Source organism: Nyctibius grandis, chromosome 1, assembly GCF_013368605.1.
Source record: "Nyctibius grandis isolate bNycGra1 chromosome 1, bNycGra1.pri, whole genome shotgun sequence".
Classification (NCBI taxonomy): Eukaryota; Metazoa; Chordata; class Aves; order Nyctibiiformes; family Nyctibiidae; genus Nyctibius; species Nyctibius grandis.
The window spans coordinates 120,116,409-120,137,856 of NC_090658.1; the positions used below are offsets into that span (position 1 = coordinate 120,116,409).

Sequence of the window (21,448 nt, forward strand, 5' to 3'; positions counted from 1 at the left end):
ATTTAATTGTTTCTAATATTATAAAATATTACTATAAAAATCTATCAGAAACAAAAGCTAAAAAGCTTGCTCTTTTCAACTTTTAAAAATGTACATATGCATTTCTGAAAAAAGAAAAAAGAGAAGAAGAGGTTCAAACTCTATCTTTTTATCTGTTATTCCTATCTTTTAGCATCTTGGAAGCCGTTGCCTTTCAACTTATAAAAAACTCCCAAAAGGAAAAGCGACCGATTCTCAAAAAATCAAGTCTCTATGGAAGACAAGAAGGAAGGAAACTTGAAAAAAAGTTTTTTACCAGTACAGTCCTTAGGAAGATACATTATATTAAAACTATGTAAAAGTATAACTTTCTTGGGCAAACAAACTTTTTCTCAGAAGACAGAAAAATTAAACCATGAAAAGCACATATAAGGATAAGAGGGCTGCCTGGAGGGTTGTAGAAAAATGCAATTTTAGATTTAGAACTCAGACTGAAAACTGTTTTTGCCTCAAAGATAAATATTCTCAGTACTCTAAACCACAGCTCTTGGGGCTCACATCTGATGCTCATCTATTTTTCAGTTTAACTCTTTTCCCAGTTAAGAAATCAGACCACAAAAAATTATTTTAAGCATGTATATGGCTGATACTCCATGAGAGGAGACAGAAGAAAAAGTATCACCAACCCTAATTTCTAGAGGTATATAAGGTATGTATTTCTACAGCAGGAAAACCTAGGAAAGAAATGTAAGGCTTGGAGATTTCAAAGCAGCCATAGTCATTCCATAAAATGACATATATTTAATCACTAATCCATTCAGAGCATGCAGCTTCATGTCAACCAGGTTTTCGTCACACAAATGGCTTTGTTTTGCATTATATACTTCAAAATTTTCTCTCCAGAACAAATCCAGTGAGCAGACTGTCAAGCCCTTTACAATTAGCAACATCTTGCATACACAATATTGAAACACGAAGAAACATTCTCCATTATTCGTAAAGTTACATCCATTTATATGCAGGAAAAAATTTACAGTTTCACTTTCAGAACAAGAACTGCACTGCATGAACTGAGCCTGACTTTCTGATTAGCCTACAAAGGGGAAAAACACGCAAACAGAGCAAAATAGATTTTATACAGCATTAAAACTCATATCTTCAATAATTTAATATTTTCATCACACTGGTATAACACATTTTATCAGCATCAGGTAAGAGGAACAAGATAATATGCATACACTTATTTTCCTTTTCAAAACCTTGAAAGAAACAATTTATATTATTATAAAACACTATAAACAATCTAAATTACTGACTCAGGTTGGATTCTTCACTTTCCGCTCGTCTTAAGCCGTATCTTACCTCATTGCCTTCAATCTTCAGAGAGTATCCAACCATTTCTTCTACTGCCAAAGTTAGCACTGTATCCAGAGACTGGTTTAGTTGATCGCATGCTTCAAACAGTGAGGAAGCCTTTTTGCCAAAAACCTGAGGATATGCTCCCTCATTTGCATTGAGCAGCTTGAGGTCATGTGCCCAAGCTCTGGTTTCTGATCCTTCTTATAGAAGTACAGCACATCACGGCTCTGGAGATTTCTGAGTATTTTTCCTGAGCTTTTACTATATTTCTTAGCTTGTTTTTCATTTTATTCCCCCCCCACACCCCCCTCCTTTAATCCCTGTGTAGAAACTGATTCAGCTGTTTAGGTCACAAGTATGAAACAAGAACTCTGACACAAACTTTATACCCGTTTTCACGGTCCACCTGCATCTTCCAGTGATCTCGAAGGCACTGGTTTCACACTAACTATTTCCAAAGTACAACCACCAAAAAAAAAGTGATATTCAACATCAATATCTAGAAGATATGGTTCAGGCAGCTGCTGAACATGCTTTACTTCTTTACGATTTGAAATAATTTCCTTATGGTTTCCTAAAAAACAAAACGAAAACCAAGACCTAGTTCCAAGAAACTTTCACTTTAAACTATAACTCATCATTCAACACTACGTTTTTAACACCATATTAAAAGGCCAACCTTCACCTTAATGGAAGTGCTAATAAACATATTTCCTCGCCCCAAACAGAATTATTTTATTCTGTATAGCTTGCTGCTTCCCAGTACTTGGATCTTCCAAACTGTCTTTCCCTGGAAACTCTTAATAATGTATTCTAAACCTCAGGAACTGCAAGTCACTTCCAGGTTAATTTTTAATGAGATTTCAAAGTAACTAATGACATAAATTCTGAGCAGGTTTATATTGTGGTTGCAACAGAAATGCAAATGAACAGCTGATGCACAGGAGCAAATCATAAAGGTTTAACTTAAGATCATAAAATACTATTTCATTGAACTGGAAAGCATTTTATTTTACTTACTGTAAAATCAGTTTAAATGTTGAAATGAGACACAATGCATATATAAAAATATTGTTGTTGCAGCACTCCTAAATGATAGCAGCTTCTCTTTAGTGTCCAAATCCCTTAAAATCCCAATGTCTAACAGCAGGCTTTAAAAATGATGACATGTTGACATGACAATGATGTTTGCATTTTCATGCTTTCTAGTGTTTTCCAAACCATTAAAACTTATCCTAAGATATTACATAAGCATAGAGAAAATACTTTCTAAGCTACTGTTGACAGTTTAAAGCTCATTACTCGATTTTAGATGCTCAAAATGTAATTAGTGGCACACAGACATAAATAAACCATAAAAACAGTAATGAACGAGACAGTACATTTAGCATTTTGTGTTTTATATACCATTAACCAGTCGTATATTTTAAAATGTTGAGCTTTGAACAAAATAACAGAGGCTGGTTTCCTAACATATCACTTTGTTCCTAAAATTTCATTAATTTAATTTTTACATTCTAGAGGCCTTATCTAGGATGGGAAAATAAACACCTTTTCCCTCCACTAAACCAATCAGTCTGTTTTTGAATTGTGATAAATAAAATACTACCCCTCCCAAAACAAATCAAAATGCAACCCTTCAAATCTGCCATGGATTTTATATACATATACTGAAAATATATTGCAATATATATTTATTTTATAGATATATTATATATATATTATATATATTTCCAGTGTTGAAAATTTAGTAAATGTTCTCAAACTGGGTATTATCAACTCAATACTGCATGTCCAAAGCAAAGTATCACGTTATTTAACCCTTCTTTAAAATCTTTGTTTACACATTGTTTTAAGCAATTATATAATTTTGAAGTGTGGAGTTTTGTATTATTTTTAAATGGTAGCTATAGTACTATACAAATTGCTAGAGAAGTACTAATTTATTTCTTCTTCCTTTACAGGACTAATTTAATCAGTATCAACTCAAAACCATCAGCATCACTGTAGCTACACTGAAGGTACAACAGAGACAAAGCATTTAAACCTCATGTTAGTGAAAAAGGACACATGCACCAGCTCAACCCTTTGCTGCTCATCAGTGCTCCTTTGCCAGACACTATTTCCTAAATCTGCCTGCTTACATAAACACAGTCTAAAAGGCTTTTGTCAAAATGAGCTGGATCAGCAAATACTTACTGCTTAAACTCATTTAGCTCATCCTAACGAAGTGGGGCTGGGAGTGTTCTCATGAGCAGCTCCATTGGGAGTTTGAGGAGAAACAGAGACTCCCAAGTTCAGGAGTGGCAATGAATGATTAGGAATGATAACTTCTAATGCCACATCTACATGGGTAGAGACAGGCATCCAGTCTGCAGTCTGAGGGAACTGTACTAAGCATATTAGAGTCATTAAAGCAGTGGAACTGACCTTACTGCATGAATAATTAACCATGGGTTCAAAAAAACACCAGCATTTGAACTCAAGACGATCTCTGAGATCAAAAGCACAATTCCAAATTGTTGTGATATTCATCTATAAAGTTTGTTGAGGTGCTTGTAAGGAAACAGCAGAAGTGCAAGACTCAGAAAATAGTTTTATTCTATTAATGAATAAAATAAAAATGAACTAAGATTTAAAAATACAGAAGTTTCTTAACAATGATAGTTGCAGAAGTTTCTGAAGGAAACCATGTATCACTCACTTTTTTGTTTGGAAGAGGAAGGAAGATATAAAAGATAATTTTTAATTGCATTTGCCCACTCTATTGCTAATGTTTTTCATAGAATCATAGAATGGTTTGGGTTGTAATGGACCTTAAAGATCATCTAGTTCCAACGTTCCATTTAGTTCCATCTAGTTTTGGGGTTTTTTTTCCTTTCTTCTATGCAATAAACATTAAAACTGCCTAATCTCATAAAGTATTTGTGTAAGACTAGCTCCAAGAAAACTGGAATGCTGCAGTGCTCCAAGTCATCCATGGAGTGAAGGTACAAGCAGAGACTGGAGCACTTTCACATGTGTGCTCCTCACACACATCTCCTATTTCTCCCTCTCACCATCAGTGTGTGAATGGAGTTCTGCAAGGGTCAGGCCACAGAACTGACAGTACCATAGGTAACAAACTGGGAATACTACTGCTGTGAAAAGCATAGTGCTGGAGTCAGGAACAACCAAGGAAGCATTTTGATTCATTCATGTTCACAGCAATGCCATAAAATCACTGGAGGTAGGGGTGGGGTTATCCAGATCCCAGAAGAGGAATGGCAGCAGCTCTGTCACTCTGCACAGATGTTTGTCTAAACTATGCTTGAAGCTCTTCAAAAAGCTCTTTAACCTAAATCATGATAGTTCATATTTTATCATACCTGACCAGTCTCAGCACCCTCTCTGAAATCTCTCCAAGGGGTCCAAATTCCAGTGGGTCACTCAACTCTAGGTACACTGCTCCAAATGCATCCAAGTATGGTACCAAATATAACAAAGGAATTGTGTCTTGCAGAAAACTATGCTTTACACATCCCTCAAATATTATTTGCATAGTTTTATTTTACTCATTGCTTTCCCTTCTGCATTTTGGCAATTCATTAGTCCTGCTTCTATACAGTACCTTATACTTATCCCCATCAAACTCCAGAGCAGGGTTTTTTTTTAGTCATCTCGCCAATTCTGTTATAGTTAGGAATATTTTCATGGATATGGTAGTATCATTATCTTCGGTTGTTTTACTGGTAAATATTTAAATTTTATAAACTGCAGTTGCATTTATGACGAGAAATGTAACTGATATTTAATAGTCTCAGCTGTGCAAACAGATGCTAGTTTTGAAAAGTGGTATCATTCCTCTATGGACTTTATTTTAGAAATAAGCATAAGACATATTGTTATATTACGAAAAAAAATGTAAAAATAGTCACACATTCGTGTTTGAGATGCTAATTGTGAAAAAATCCCAAAGATATTTCACAGTGAAGTACCTACAGCATTCTCTATCAAGGCACAGGTAAGGGAAAAACACACCCAAGTTCTTTTCAGAGGGCAAGCTATATTAATTTTCCAGAAAAAAAATCAAATTATCCCCAATGTTGGCCTCTACTGTATTTCTAAGATTTTCAGAACTTAAGTAACATACTCACATAACAAGATGCACCAAGAAGCAACCTACATACAGTGAAGAAAACCAGTGCCACACATTCCTTACACAGGTGAACCATAAACAGACAAAGAAAATGGCAACAAAACTCAAACCCAAAAAACAGATGTAAAGAAGTAAAAAGCTGAATAAGAAAAGAAAGTTGCTCAAGGTGAGAGTAACTCAAGATAAAAGAATAACTTCTGCTTTGAACAATTATTTTATTACAATTCCTATATAAGCAACACTTCAGGCCATGAGCTTTTGCTGTTAACTGATATGCAGATTGTGGGACACAATTAAAACCTACAAAAAAGGTCAGGCAAGTCAAAGGGAGTTAATAAATGGTTTGTAATGACAAATACATTTTTACACTAATCATAAAATGTTAAAAGAGCTGGCCAACAATATTAGTACTCATAGCTCCAAGGATTAAAGAGCTTGGCTCGTGGTTTTATTAAAATCAAAAGGCAAAAAAAAAAAGGATTACCTCAGATGAACTTGTAACTTATTCAAGCGGGGATTTCTCTGCATGCCAACCTGCACACCTGAACATACTCCTATATATTTTCAAAGTGCATAATGTCAGAAGAGCCATCATGAAAGGATGAAAACCAGGCAACCAAAATATCTGGATTCTAATTCATAGGTCATAATAATTAAAAAAAAAAAAAAAAAAAAAAATGTAGAATAGAAGCCAATTAAGTAATTAGAATAAAATTATACTTGAAATTAAGAAAACACTGTTGCACTTTGATCCTTCCACCTGAGTGTACAGTAACTACAGTAACCTAGTTTGAATTTGGCATCTCATGCACAGATGCTTACACATAAAACAGGGAAACAATTTCACTGTACACAATAAATGGTGCCTCTATCAATTGACGCTGTTAGGTAAGCAAAGCGGGATACTCATGTTTACCAAACCGATACACAGGAGAGAGATGCCTTTAACAGGAACAGAACAGGCTTGGCTAGTTCAAGTGTTTCTTACTTCAAAACAAAACCACTTCATTTTTTTCCAGGTGGAGTTTGACTTAGTTCTTCTGAACTCTTGTAAAAGATGAGCAGCCACATCATCATCTTACTCTTAAAGTTTCCTTGTCCTTGTATTCTCTCACCAAAATCATAGTGAAAAAGGAAATCAAATCTTAGAACACACTCAATTTTAGAAATCTAAGGATTTGGGCATTTGAAAAGGTATCTGGTTTCAACATTTGTGGATATAATGAGTAAAAAATCTATACTAGATCACATACATTCTTAGATACAGAATCAGAAACAGGACTCTCGGGTGAAAAATCAGAAACAAAAAATGCTGCTGGTCCTTTCTGCCTGTTAATGACTGCCAATTATTCAGCCTTCTGACTATGCCACACAGGGTATTTTGTACTATACTCACAGAAAATCCAATGCAAGTGTCTAAAAAACCAAGATGAAAACCATCATATTCTAGTTCTTTGTGCAACTATGGCAAAGACTTTCCTCAGAGTGATTTTATTTACAAGTTATTTCTTGTGCCAGTTGATAATGGAAATAAGTCTTTGCATGTTAACTTTGTTCTTTATCTATTTTACTTCTCTTTTTAATACATAAAAGCCAAAACAGCACATCTAATCTCAGTCAAGCCAGACGTAAATCTTACAGTCACAGGCTTTCTTATTGTCTGTTTGCTAGTGATCTGCTCTGAATGTGTCAGTATGTAGGACATAACACATTCTGCCGGTTAAATTTGTCCTTCTGGTTTGGAGGGTAATGATCTGTAAGATACGGATCTGAAGCAGCCTTTACAAGTATCCTTTCCTGGAAAAGGGGAGAGAAGTCAAACAACATCTTACAATACTAAGCAGACAATTAATTCTGATCAAAGAAACATATCGACGTTACTGGAATTAAGATAGCTGCGGCTCACACTGTATGTATCAATAGCTTGAGATATGAGGAATTAAAGATGAAATGTGGATCTTTGTAGGGATTAGCTGCTATTAGTTTAAAATACTTCCATTTATGTAATAGTGGTCTTATTCAATAGCTCATGCACAAAATAAGAAAACTTGCTGACTAATTTGTGTTATGATGCTGTTGATGGAAATAGCAAGACTTCCAATAGGAGAAAGAAAAATTATTCAAAAAAACACTGTAAATACACTGGAGGAAAATATATAATTTTTTTTTAATTTAAAGTTTCAGAAAAGGGTAAAAGAAAAACTTCCTATGTAAAGGCTGAAGGGTAAAGGAGGAACGAACAGGTATCATCCCAAAACGGCAATCTGAGAGACCATCTAATCCCAAGGAAGTGGTTTTGCTGAACTATGAAGGCAGCTGCGTAACAGAATTGGGCAAGAAGCTTCAGGAGGTTTAATTAACCATGTATCTGTACAAGCTGCTGGAGCTCATTAGTGATAAATGCTCCTTCTAGAACACAGAGGAGTTTGCCACAGGAATGGCTATTTTAGACTTGTTTGATACTTACGGGGAGAATTAACTAAATATAAGGATGGAAATACAGGAGAAATTAATTAAAAACTGCAGAGGTTACTAAACAAGGAGAAAACAGCAAACTAAAGATCATGATTTCAAAGTAGTTTCAGTAATCTAAGATATCTGGAAAAATAGGTCTCTTGGAAAGTTCATTTAAGACATAAAGAAGTGCAGGAAACTCAACAGTCAAGAAAATACAGAACAGGCTATTCCAATGGACAAACCAGACAAAACAGAGACTTAGAAATCAATATGCCTGTATGAGCATACAGAAGGATTGAAGGAAGTAAAGAAATATATAAAGGAGGGAGCTTTGACAAATGACTGGAGATGAGAAAAGAGAAATGCTATTTAGTAACATAATTTTGCTGCAACACTGGAATTTCAAAAAGAAGTTGTCAGTGCCTCTTTACTGGCAAAAGAGGACAGTATTTTTAAACAGTATCTGGTATCTGTTGTATAGATCTGGTTTTGTTCAATACTTTTAATTAGTGACAGACAGAGAAGAAGAAAATACCCTTTTAAAATATGCACTAAGCTAGAAGGGAATTAAAAAATTCTGGAAAATAGGATCATAATTCAAAATCACTTTGATAAACCGGAGATACTATCCAGAAGAAATTCAGTAAATACAAATGTAAAATATTCCACTCAAGGAAAAAAAGAAATCAATCCCACAAATGCAGATGGTCTGGTAAGCAGAAATACTGAGGAAGGAAAAAAATATTTAATCATTATACCGGACTATAAACTAAACATAAAGCAGGTAAGAAAGTTGCTAACTCCAGAATTTTTCAAAGCTTGCCCTCACAGTCAAGTAAAGGTATGAGGGGACTGAATATCGAACAAGAACAGATTTTCTCCAAAACACTAGTCTAATCTGTAACTACGCAGGAGTTACAGAAAAGTATAAATTCCAATAAAACTCCTCCTTTTTTCTTAATTAGCTTGTGTCCTTTTTAAATCCCTTCTGATATTATTTTATTAACTCTTATTCTTTCACATTAGACACTCGATTCATTAAAACGTACAAGGGCAGATTGGGCCCGTGGCATTTTTCTGCAAAATAGCCTGCCTTTAAAATTGCATTTAGTTAATAGGCAAGCACATTAGCCCTCTTAATGATGTAAACAGAGAGACTGTTAATTTTGCCTTGTGCCTAATACTTTAAGAAGAGTGTTCCCTAGTAAATCTATTTTCAAATAATGTGTTTTTCTCACATGGAATGCCAGAAAGGTTTTGGGGCCCAACATGAGGTGCTAAAAACCACTGCAACTTTTTTTGGTATATAACAAGTCTGCTATTTGCCTAAGATGACAAATAAGGAAGGAGTACTGTGGATGGTGCTGAATTAAAACTAGGCTTTTTAATTAAAAATTAGATTTCTTGTAAGTGTGAATAAAAATTAAAATAACATACTGACCCTGAGAGGCTTCGCAGCAATTAATTCAAATCACTACTGGAAGCTATTCGTAATTTAGCAATGAAATTTGCACAATCACTTTTTATTAAGACAATAAAATTGACGCACAGTAGTGACTTTATACCCTATTCCTACTTCGCTGTAAAATCTATTTTTAGCTAATTGGCGAATTTGGACGGCGGTTAATCACAGCCCGTTCACCGCACAGCTCGCTGCCTTCCCCACAGAGGCCCGTTACTACCAAGAAAACAAGAGCGTTGTTCAACCGCGTGCGCGAAGTTAAACGCGCGCACAGAGCGGACCCTGCGCGGCTGTTCCGACACCCCCCAGCGCCGCTCGCCGGGTCTCCTGCCCAGGACACAGGTCAGACCCTGCGCACGGGCGCTTCCTCCGCGCGGCCGCGGCGGGGCGGGGCGCGCGGCCCGGCGCAGGGCGCGGGCGCCCCCTGCTGGCGCGCGGGCGCCCCCGCGCCCTGGCACGGCTCCGGACCGGCGAGGAACAAGCCAGAGGGTTTGACACACACACACCCACACACCCCCCCCTAAAACAACTTCACGCTCAGGAAAATCCGTGCTCCAAACGAGAGGGGGTGAGTGAGCTCGTGCGGAAGGGTCGCTGCCGGGAGGGGCAAGTAAAAGGCCACGAGCAGATCTCAGCATTCGCTTGTGCTGCACTTCTCCTATGGAGACAGGCTGGGAGAGTTGGGGCTGTTCAGCCTGGAGAAGAGAAGGCTCCGGGGAGACATCATCGAAGCCTTCCAGTACCTGAAGGGGGCCTACAGGAAAGCGGGAGAGGGGCTTTTTACACATGCATGTAGTGATAGGATGAGGGGAATGGTTTTAAACTGAAAGAGGGGAGATTTAGATTAGATATTAGGAAGAAATTCTTTACTCAGGGTGGTGAGACACCGGCACAGCTTGCTCGGAGAAGCTGTGGATGCCCCCTCCCTGGCAGTATTTAAGGCCAGGCTGGATGAGGCTTTGAAGAACCTGATCTAGTGGAAGGTGTCCGTGCCCATGGCAGGGGGGGTTGGAACTAGATGAGCTTTAAGGTCCCTTCCAACCCAAACCATTCTGTGATTCTATGATTTGCGCTGGACCACCAGTGCTAACTTACTTCTGCAGCAGACCCATACATCAAACTCACTTTTTGCAGGGATTACAGCTCCAGTATCCGTGGATGAGTTTTTCCTCTACCTTTGCTTTTCTAACTAAAGCCAAATTAATCTAGATAATATTTTAAGAACCACATTTCAGAACAAGTAACAATATTAAAAAAAATAATATTGCCTTCCTTTCCCTCCCACTGGAACTCCGAATGTAGTTTAAAAGTAACTGTGACTGCATCTAAAATGATGAAAACTGCCATTTCTACTGGAACATTAAACAGTGTATGGGTGACATACGATGGAAGTTCCATCTCAGTATGAGGAAGAACTTCTTTCCTTTGAGGGTGACAGCACACTGGAACAGGCCGCCCAGGGAGGTCACGGAGTCTCCTTTTCTGGAGATATTCAAAACCCACCTGGACATGACCCTGTGCAACGTGCTCTGGGGGAACCTGCTTTGGCAAGGGGTTGGACTAGATGATCTCCAGAGGTCCCTTCCAACCCCAACTATTCTGTGATTCTGTGACCAGGCTTGGCAGAGAGTGAAGTCCCGAGGCTGGTGAGTGTTCTTAGCGGGGCATCCCAGCCCAGCATCTTAACACACGCTGCATCAGCCCCTGGCACCAGTCCTGTTTTCTCCATGTGACCAGAAATACCATTTTTATTTGCCCTTATTCAAGAAGTTTCGATTAGCATGATTTCTTTTGAAGTTAAGCAGCAGACTAAAAGTGGAGAAAGAAGAAATCTGGTTTTCCTTTTGTAGTTTCTGACTAAAACGCAAGTACATGGGATAAGATACCCTAGCTTTGAAATGCCAATTATCTGCAATCGAAAATGGAGTAAGGTAGTTACATCCTGTATTTTCTTATTGCCTCTGTTGAACACCCCTGCTTCAAAAGGCACATCAAGCCTTTTAGAACTAGAAACTATAGAAAATACACTATATTTAAATTTAGAGCAATGTTTTTTATTTTTACATAAAAAGGCTCTAACAGTGTTGTTGGTTTCATTTTCAGTTGTAACTAACTCCCCATTCACACTTCAATAGAGGCGACATAAGTCAAATGTAAAAGAAATACACCCTCGTAAAGGCATCATTCATTACTTTCTAACAAAACCTCAAATTATAAACAACTATTTAAATAGTTCATTTAGAAATATTTTTAGAAACAGCCACGTAACTTGTTATAAAACCCAAGTTGTGTAAAAATTAAACAGGCACGCACACAAATGTACATAATGTATGTACATACACACATGTACACAGAGTTGCAAACTGGCATCTTTAACCAAGAACTTAGAAATAGTTGCTTGTTACAGGAAAAAAATAGATAAATCAAGATTAAAACTGTAACACAATAATAGATATCAAGATTAAAATTATTGACTTAAGTAAACTTTGTTTGCTGACTCAAAGCCATCTACTCTAGGTGTCTGGAGACGCAAGCAGTTGTACAACAGCCAATCGTGGAGTTAGGGGGAGGAAGAACACGTGTGGCATTTCAGCATTAATGGGGGTCTTAAAACTTGTGTTCCTCTTAGCTCATGACTTAGATGATATGAGCTCTCTGGGGGATAGGATGGGGCAAAAAAACCCTCAATTATCCCCAATTTGATGATGAAGAAATGGAAGATGGAAATTTTCTGAAAAAAATGTGTTAATATTCATCATTAATAAAACCATTTTGTAATAGAGCACTGAAACATGTCTGGAAATTGAATTATGTTTTCTTCCTTCTCCTCTGAGCCAATCATTATTTTAGGTGCAGTTTATTCAACTGACTTACTAACAAAAACAGCATAACTGAAAACTTCAGAAAAGCCTGAGAGATTAAGTAAAAAAATCTCAGTGACTGAAGATTATTGAGGTTGATGGGAAGTAATGGAAATTTACTTAGGGAAAAAAAGGTTCAAAGAACACAGTTCAAAGACTGAAAAGGAATGGAAAGACCTAAATCGATATATGTTTCAACAGCACAAAAAAACCCTTTCCATAAAAAAGCCATTAAATTGCAGAGGACAGTATTCTTTTATTATAGAATGGATTTTTTTTAATACACTGATAATAGAAAATAAATACATAGATACACAATATAAACTCTATATGTATGCATATATACATTGGTCTCAGATAAAAAGTTTTAATTTTTATATATTTAAATTTTATATCAAACAGACCAAGTCGTTAATACTACCATCTAAACTACTTAGCAAAGAAGAATCTTTATGAAAAGAATATATTCAAGAAGTAATAATTGTAAATGACAGTGGTGGAATAGACATTTGGCGTCTGTCTTCCCTTTCTGATATTCCAAAGCAGAATTATTTGAAGTCTACAAAAGTCCAACTACAGCAGGAGCCAGCCCAGTCCTATACTCCCCTTTTGTGTACGCCCTCCACAATGTCATCCAAGGAAATGCACTAACTATTTTAAATCAGGTCCTCTTCAATGCAGTTCTTGGAAGAATCAGCTTGTTCTCCTTCAGTTTGCCCAGCCACCAATCATCCAACCCTAAATACTAAAACCAAGCATTGCCTAAAGCACCAAAATTATCCCCATACTACTAATTACATTTCATTAACCTAGAGAACCAGTGCAAGAAGACCAAGATTGTTGTTTTATCTTTCCAATCAAATTGAATATGCAAATAAGAACATCCTTATTTTCCTCGAAGTAGTTTACAATTCTGTAATAAATGATTCCTACATTTTCACAGAATCACAGAATACCAGGTTGGACGGGACTTCAAGGATCATCTGGTCCAACCTTTCTTGGCAAAGGCCTGTATTTTAATACGTATTTTAAGAAGCTTATTTTAACACGCTTCATCCAGAAACTGAATTAGCTATCATAAACTTCCTAAAACAGGGTTGATAATAAGAGGTTCTTTGAAAACATGCTACAATCAGCATATTCTAGTCAGGAGGAAAACTCAGATATAAATCGAGGGCCGTCTGCTACCTGATTTGGTTTTGAAAAAAGGCTGCAGTTAAGGCTGTTATCCACTAAGTGGCATTATTAACTCAAACACCTAAATTTAACAAAAAATAATCATAGTACAGTGCATTTTGCCTCCAACAAATTGATAGAAAATATTTTCTTTGGATGATTCATTTCATTCAAGTTTGTCAGAAATTTAGGCATCGTTCCAAACAGTCAAATGTACTAGTAAACCAGCATTGCCAGTTTACTCTTCCCATCAAGACATTTGTAAATATTTAGCAGAACGGTCAGGTTAGAAATGGAACTATCATGGCAGACATCTTAAACAAAGCGACCAAAATATCAGAATAACATGAGCTCAAATTAGTCACATAAAGGTATAATAAGGTATTTTAAAAGTAGCTGGGGTTTCAGAATTTTCACTTTTTTTCAAAAAAAAAGTGCTGTACATCAACAATTCTAGTATTTCCTGCTGCGAAGTGTGAAAGTAACAATACTCACAGCAGATGTTTACTTTATTTCAGATAAAACACTTCAAAAAAACTTAAATCTAATAGATTAGATAAACTGATGCTACGTGATGCTAGAAGGCATTTAAAAAATTACAATAATCGGGAAAGTAAGAAAAGTATTACATTTCAACAGTTATTTAAGGATTAGTTTTCAAAATGTTACTTAAGGATTAATGACTGTAAATATAGTTTTCTGAGAAATGTTTACTGGAATAAAGCATTTAGGAACAGAAAAAAGTATTAGAACAGAAGTCTCATTTTAAAATAGCTTTTTCCTCCCCTACTCCTATTGTTTGTCCCTGGCCTTTTATCACTGTCAATTCATACATACATAAACAGCTACTGAAAATAAAGGGGGAAAAAAATCAGTATTATTGTATACAAGAGTATAGGAAAAAGAAATGAGCAAATACTTCTGTCTCTCTGCCTCTTCAAAGCATATATTTTAATCTTGTAAAATGTCCTATACATGCACCCAAAATTCTGAGCATACTTCAACGTTAGAAGGATCAAGACATTCCTTTTTCTTTTTTTTTTTTTTTTCAGTGATTTTTTTTTCCTTGCTGGCCACTGAGGAATTGCATTAGGACATAGTCCTTTTTCCCTACATCCGCCTACGACAAACATTTGCAGCAAGTCAGCGACTCCAAAACCAAATTGTTTACAATTAACTCAAAAAGCCATTAAAAAAATTGTTTCTTTGTTCCAGTTGGAAAGAGAGACAGCCAGATGTGTGGCTTGTTGATCTTGCTCTTTTTTGACCTCTGAGTGTAGGAAGAACTGAAGCTGAGGAAGGAAGTCAGCAAGTTGTGTTAATGAAGGTGAACATTAAAAAAAAAAAATAATAAAGTTTGCAATATTTTTCATGAAAGAAAAATATCTTTGAAAGATTTTTTTATTTAAAAAAAACCCGCTAATACAAAGCCTTACTTTTTGCTATTGGTGAAAAATTAAGAGCCTTTGTTTCAGAAGAAGTCAGTCTGTGTCTTTTGCTACTTTTGAAAAATTCTACCCTTAATTTCAAGAACTTCATGAAGTTTCACTGCTGCAAATTAGCAAACACCTCATCATTAACATCTGCTGGGAAACCCATCCTCCTTTGACGAGGCAAAATTCAGGAAAAGCATTTTGATTTTAGGCTCAGACTTGAGTTACAGTCTACCACTACAGACCAAAAATCAGGCCTAAAGCTGAATTCCAGATTGAGAGCATGCCCGCTGCTTTGGAACACGCATTTGGCCAACAAGGCAACAAACTGCAGTTACCACAGTGCCTTTCTTCACACTTCTACCTGGAAGACGTCTATGCATTATATCTGTAAAACACGTTGCAATGAATTAACTAGTAACATGTGTTGAAAACTTCATTACACAGTACTGCTTGCCACAGCACACAATGCACCTGTACAAGATACTCTGCGAGCATAAAACAGTCTCTCAAAGACTGCACAGTAACAGATGTGAAACTATCATCTTCTTTCTGAACTTTGAATTACTTTCTAAAAAATGCCTAAAATGAATTCTGAATTTCTACGACCACACTGCTCCTCATGGTAGCTGAAAAGTTAGTAAAAGTTACCATACCTGAGGTAATACCTAAGGACACATTTGCGCGTGAAGTACAAATTCACTCCAGAGATCCATCTTTAGATATTAATTCTGGCACCTAAGCATCAATCCTGACTCCTTACGCAGTTCGTGAAGCTTTCCAAATGTCCAACCGGCATCCTACTCAATTGTCTGAGTTAGGTTCAATGTTCAATGTTGCTCTCCCTGCACTGCTATCTTCATCTTAACAGCTCACACTAGTTTTGGTAGAAAATGATGCCTAATTCTTGTCAAGCAGTTACTATTTTAAGAATATACTTGCCATCTGTAGACCTGAATAATGTCATCACAGTTCAACTTTCAACTTATGTTTACTATCATATTATTTAATTAAGAAACTTTCCTATGTATTCTTAGAAAACAGGAAATTGAAAATGAAAACTAGTTTACTTGCTTTCCCACCCCACGTTCTCCTGCCCCCTAAGGTCATTTAAAAAACAGCATTAATAGATCACCATACGCATGCATATGTACACAAAAGAAACATCTCTGCCAACAGTTATACAAATATTTAATCCGATAAAAGAATTCAAATTCTGGAGAATTAAAACAATATTTCATGTCACACTTTTCCAAACAGTTGTAAAGGATACTGGTCATTTTAAAAACAGCTTATGAGATTCAATCTTTCTCTTTGCACTAAGAGAAATGAAAAACCTTATCATGTAAAACTTTCAGTACAGCTCAAACAGCTCACAGCTATGAGCACAAAGAATTGCTTCTACTGCATTAGTATTTAGAAATCATTATTGGCTTGTCGTCATATTAAGATTTGATTTTCAGAACCTTTTCTTTTAGAAACAAAATTGTTTAGATGCTTCTACAATCCGTATTTTGTCATAGTCTTCTGAAAGAGTTAATCTTTAAGGTCATTAAAGGCATATTTAAGGGCTCCGTTTTGAAAAAATAATTTGTCTTAATGTCTGCAAAAGGTCTCTAATAGCAAACAGTTAGGACTTAAAAAATTTACCAGGTAAAAGAAATTACTAAGAAGTTTTCCTATCAGTTGTAGTTCCTACAAGCTTATCAGTTTCTACCAATGGAATTAATAAAAGCACTGAACTACACCTGTAGTAATACTTTCTACAGACTAAATTTAAAAGAATCCATAATTTAGCAAATCTCTATTTCCTCATTTCACACTCCTTGTTTCTCATCACTTTGTTTCTTCTGACACATTAGGGTGTTCGTCTCCATTCCTACCATTTTTCCTTTTATTCTTCTTTTTCACTCTACTTGTCCTGTCTCAGGTCTCCCCTCAGCTCATCTCAGTCCCCCATACTAGGGTGGATAAGCCCATCCAGAGCACTCATTTCTGAGATCCCCTCCAGCTCAGAAAGATTATCCTTCATATAAAAAGTAGAATGGGCCTTAAATTTTTGTTGAAATGCTATCTTTATAAACTTTAATAGGTATGTCATATACATAATTCCTATTTTAAATTCCATACAACTAACAGAAGAGAAGGCTGGAAGGCCTTTTAAAGGAGAAAATAAAGTGTAAAAATAAAATGCACAAAGCAGCTTCACTGGTTATGTATATAGTCCTTACAAGCATCACATCAGTAGTTTACAAGGTAGAGAAGAATAATTTCCTACATAGCTTTGACAATTTCTGCAGTGATTATAGCTTTTAATCTTAAGTCTTTCCTTCCACCTCTCACATCCATCTCCTCCCTCCGACCTGGGGTTTGTTCGCCCATCCAGTGAAATGAAACAAGAATACTGCCGTCTTTCAACTGCACCAGTTCCACATTCACTAGAATCCTTTGAGGCCTTAAATTAATGAGTCTCTACACCTTCTGAACTCCTCTGCAGGTAGCTTTATTTCTTTTGAAAAAACATCCACATGATTAGCAAACACTCGGATAGACTGCCACTGAGATCCATGGGTTCACTTGGGTACCACAAGCCTGCTTTGACAGAAAGCCAGTCAGGCTGCTGCCACGCTGGGCTTGTTTTTACCTGCAACAAAGTGAAGTTTTTGTGGTCATTCACCCACAGCATCACTTGTTGGATGCCTCTCACAGCAGCTGAATTAATGACAGCATTCACTGCTACTAAAGTAGGGTTCACTTAAAGAGTCCTCTCCATACTCAATGGTTTCTATCTCTCTGAGAAACCACCAGATGAAAGCTACTGTCTCACACAGCCTTATTTCCCACAATAAATTAAGATATTATTCCCTTTCAGATTTTAAGTGTTACATGCTGCAACCGCCCAGCTCAAATGACACATCTGCTTCACGTTTCCCAGCAGTCCTGGAAGGGCTGGCAAACAGCAGCGTGTCTGGGTCAGAACCACCAGAACCGGTGCCTGTGACTTGTAGCCTCGGAGCTCCAGCGCAGTGCTGATCACAACTTGGCCGCATGTTAAGTGTGACACTCGGATCTCCCTTCTGTTCCCTGTCATCTATGTGGTAAACACTAGTAGCCAAATTGGCACGACCTCCAGTATTTCATGATGAGGAAGAAGGTAACCTTCAGTGACAAATACTCTTGTAACTACATTTACAGATCAAAACCTTCTAGCTCTTCTCTATCACGCTCTGCTTCCTCCTCAGATATTGAAGTCTGCATCTGTTCACAACCCCTTTGTACTCTTCCTCATGTATCAGACCTTTTCTTGGAGCAGGGAGAAGCAAGAAGTTTAAAGCAAATAAAGCAATTTGTTGCTCCAAGTACTGGCACTGATTTCCTTGTGTTGACACCAGTACTTGTTCGAGTCCACAGTGAGCTGATACAGAGGTCTAAACTGACAGAAAATTAATTCTCCAAGAAGTCTTTGCAATCCCGTAGATTTTCAGCAGCAAATTCCCTAAACCAGCACATCCTGGATGAGTACATGTGTTGATGCAAGAGAAATGGCAAAAAGAACTGAGCCACCACTTTGAACGGCAACAAACTAATCAAACAACTACATAATCATAAAATTAAATCCCATAGATAGACCATGCAGAGTTGCTGGTGTGGTTTCTCTCAGGGAATATAATAATTTAGGACAACTGAACTGTTATTATTTAAAATCTCAAACAACGTTGTACTCATTCAACAAAGACATAAACACTCTGTACAAAGTAAAGTCCAGCATATTGCATTCTTTAGCTTTCTCACAATTCATATATAAAAGAAAGGGGGTACTTAACACAAACACTTGGTTATGTCTTACCTAGAAGTACAGTGGTTCCAATTCACATTCAAAATCCAAAGAAGTGATGATAAACATTCAACGTCCGTCTGTCGCAAAAAACATTCAAGAATACACTTGGGATCCCTGTGCTTCTCCCTCGCTCAATTTTCAGAGGAAACTTCCTATCTTGAAAAGGAAATATGCCAGATTATATCCATGGAAAACAGAAATTATTCTTTGAAAAGTGAAATTTGGAACTTCCAAAACCTTTTAAAGTAATACCATATAACTCTGCAGAACAGTTTCAATTTAATTTGGATTTTATAATGAGCTGTTGCCAAGACTTGTACAGCCAAAGGAAAATAGTGTTCACTGGTATTGGAAAGAATTATATTAAGAATTAAAAGAAATAATAATGAAATAATGAAAATGCAAACACATTTCCAAAATATTTAGCAATTTATTATAATGGCTACATTTATTTAAAACAATATTTACATTGAAAGAGGTCTGGTTAAAGCAGTTCTATGTTCAGAAATGAATTTTCCAATCTTATGAAACTACTGAAATAAAGAATGTACTTTAAATGCCTAACAGTGATCATTTCATTCTTCAAGTGTTGCAAGGGGAGTCTGGCAGAAAAACAAGGGGACCAGGTCCTTCGTAAGCATCTACAGGGACAGCTACTCTTAAGGTCTGGCTCTTATGTCACTTTTCCAACTCTCTAAATAAAATAACTTACAGCAACGCCAAGTTTGCTCCCAGAACAAAGGTGAAGCCAACTTAAGAAAAAGAAATCCGCTACAGAAAAGCTTGGAAGTGAACTTCCGCTCCAACCATAACCTCAACCATGCTAATATAACCCCACAAACACTCTTCTTCCCAAATATTCTGGTTCACTATCCTCACGACTACGGGAAGACAGAGGTCAAGTCATCAGGTCCATAAATCAGCTGAATTAAGTTTTGGCTTTGAAAAACGCATGGTTGTATTTCTGCAGCTATATTTATAAAGATATGACTAAAAACTGGTTCTAATCTACCGATGGATTTTTATTAATTTAATTTCAAAATAATAAGAGTGCTTGATCGCTGCCTAAAGAGGAAATATCTTTTGAAATTCGGGGGTGGTACAGTACAAACTTTTTTCTTCTAAAAATACATTCCTTACTGCAAATTATAACAATTCATTATAAAAGCAGATTAAATTAAATCAGAATGTAACACTAATTTCTCAACTAGAGCACCCACATAGGGAACTAATTAGGAATAGCTCCTCTGTGTAAACAAACCTTTGTACCAATTAGTAGCTGGTCAGGTCAGGGAACTCCCTTTCTCTAGGGGAAAAAAGTCTATTTTCAGCATTGCTTTATTTTGCTCTGGCTGCAAATTCTCTCCAGTTCTGTAGCAACAGAGGGTGTTTAGGACTTATATTTCAGAGACATTGATGGGAACCTTGTCAAGATTTGGAAAAAAAAAAAGGCAGTACAAGGCCTAAAAAAAAAAAAAAAAATCATAGAATTAGGACTTCAAAAGGGATGAGAACAAGTCCCGTTCTCTGCCTAGGCCAATTCTGTCCCAAGGGTTTACACAGACCAGAACAATAACAGTGAAATGATTCAAAACAAACATTGGAGTACATTTAAAAAGTACATGGGAAGAAGAATTCTCAGTTGTTGTTCTATAATAAGAAAAGCAAACAAATAAAAACCTCAAGGCGAGAATATTATCCCCAGATCGCATTTTGAAAGCATCAGTTAGGTACAACAGTAAAACTACATAACAGGATGCCATTCAAGGGAGGCTGAGTATTCATTTATCATTTACGACGCTCAAATCTGCTAGACAGCTGTCCTGTGCAAGACAGAAAGTACCGGAGTCAACTCTTACCTTACTGAAGATGACCCAGAGCCTTCCCAATACTTAGACAGAGTCCAAAATCTGTGGATTTTAAAATTTGTTTAAAAGAATTGTTAGTAATTAAAACACTTCCATTGATCAATAAAAATCAGAAAAGTTACTTAAATGCATTCAAAACATAGTAATTTCCTTTTTTTTTTTTTTCTTCTTCTTTTTAAAGCAATGAGTACTGTTGCAAGGTATCTTCTACTGTGCATTATACCCAGAGCAAAAGGTCAATTAATGTCATAGTGCAGCACATCAGGACAGTGAACTACTGTTTAGGATGCTTAGTTAACTCTGGAGAGTGATGTAGCTTACATGGAAAAGAAGCCAGGCAGAAGGCGTCAGATAACATGCAAAGTAGGAACACCTCGGGACAGGGAAAGGACTGGAAGCACCTCACAAAATCCAGAAAACCACCATTTCCTACAGAGCAGTGATGTAGTAAGAGACAAGTTCTGACCTCCCAGCCCTACTGGGTTGCAAAAACCAGCTCTAGATACCATTGTTTTCTACAGCATTTACTGGCTGAAGATATATGAAAATAGGATCCCCTCCCTCTTGACTCAACAAGAACAAAAATGACAAGTCTGAAGGACTCAGTAATGCCAGCACTAATTAAATGAGCATCCATGAGAAAGTTTCAAAGAGGGTATCCCACTTATCGCACTACGTTAACTCCCAAGCTACTAAGCGTTTAGGTATTTTCCAAGCTTCATGTAATTAAGGTTAACTGGAAAGAGTGGTTAAGCAATAATGCAGCAAGATTTGTTTTAAACGGAAACCAAAGCAGATTTACTCCCAGGAACGAGAGGAAGTGAAGGTGGTAGAACAGAATGGATGAAAATTATGAGAAAAGATCACAGGTGGGAAG

General features: G+C 36.7%; 1 protein-coding gene across 8 annotated transcripts in view; it reads right to left on the minus strand.

Annotated features, from left to right (window-relative positions):
- CYRIA (CYFIP related Rac1 interactor A) overlaps positions 1 to 21,448 on the minus strand; it is a 64,572-nt gene that overhangs the window by 27,413 nt on the left and 15,711 nt on the right. For 4 of the 8 annotated variants that reach the window (XM_068425469.1, XM_068425520.1, XM_068425505.1 and 1 more), the window contains exons 2-3: positions 20,563 to 20,613; positions 18,713 to 18,859 (exon numbers count right to left, since the gene is read on the minus strand). The gene's annotated coding sequence lies outside the window, so the exon portion shown is untranslated. Of the gene's footprint in view, positions 1 to 18,712; positions 18,860 to 20,562; positions 20,614 to 21,448 lie in introns of those variants that run through there. The other 4 variants (XM_068425528.1, XM_068425487.1, XM_068425478.1 and 1 more) reach the window with 3 other exon arrangements.